The following is a 1,020-nucleotide window of genomic DNA, read 5'->3' as shown; positions in this document are numbered from 1 at the left end:
CGGCACTCTACCCAGGGGGACAGCTTGAGGCTCTGTCTCAAAAAAAAAAAAAAAAACTGTGCAAGATGGCTCATGGCTCGTGGCACAATAGTTACAGCGCCAGCCACATACACCGAAGTTGGTGGGTTTGAACCCGGCCCAGGCCAGCTAACCAACAGTGACAACTGCAACAAAAAACAGCTAGGCGTGGAGGTGGGAGCCTGTAGTCTCAGCTGCTTGGGAGGCTGAGGCAAGAGAATTGCTAGAGCCCAGGAGTTTGAGGTTGCTGTGAGCTGTGACCCCATAGCACTCTACCAAGGGCAAGATAGTGAGACTCTATTTAAAAAAAAAAAAAACTGCACAAGAGACAAGAATAGAAACTTTTCTCAGGAGCAGAGAACAATGGCCAATAAACACATGAAAAAATGCTCATCATCCCTAATTATCAGAGAAAAGCAAATCAAAACCACTTTCAGATATCACCTAACCCTAGTGAGAATGGCCCACATCAGAAGGTCCCAAAGCAACAGCTGCTGGCATGGGTGCAGAGAAGGGAATGTATTGCTGGTGGGACTGCAAACTTGTATAGCCTCCATGGGAAGAAGTATGGAGATTCTGGAAGGAACTAAAAGTAGACCTACCATTTGACCTTGTAATCCCACTATCAGACATTTACCCAAATGAAAAAATAGGCATTTTACCACAGAAACATGTGCACTTGAATGTTGGCAGCTGCTCAGTTCACCATTGTACAGATGGGGAAACAACCCAAGTGCCCAACAACACATGAATGGATTAATAAATTGTGATGTATGTCTACGATGGAATACTATTCAGCCATAAAAAGATGGAGATGTTGCATCATTTGTGATAACCTGGATGGATGTGGAGAACATTCTCGTAAGTATCACATGATTGGAAAAGCAAACATTGGCTCAGCGCCCATAGCACAGTGGTTATGGCGCCAGCCACATACACCGAGGTTGGCGGGTTCCAACCCAGCCTGGGCCAGCTAAACAACAATAACAACTGCGACAAAAA

The sequence above is a fragment of the Otolemur garnettii genome, unplaced genomic scaffold (genome assembly GCF_000181295.1).
Source record: "Otolemur garnettii isolate 467f Iridium unplaced genomic scaffold, OtoGar3 scaffold00047, whole genome shotgun sequence".
Classification (NCBI taxonomy): Eukaryota; Metazoa; Chordata; class Mammalia; order Primates; family Galagidae; genus Otolemur; species Otolemur garnettii.
The sequence above is the reverse complement of the archived record's forward strand: the minus strand, read 5'-3'. Positions refer to the sequence as shown.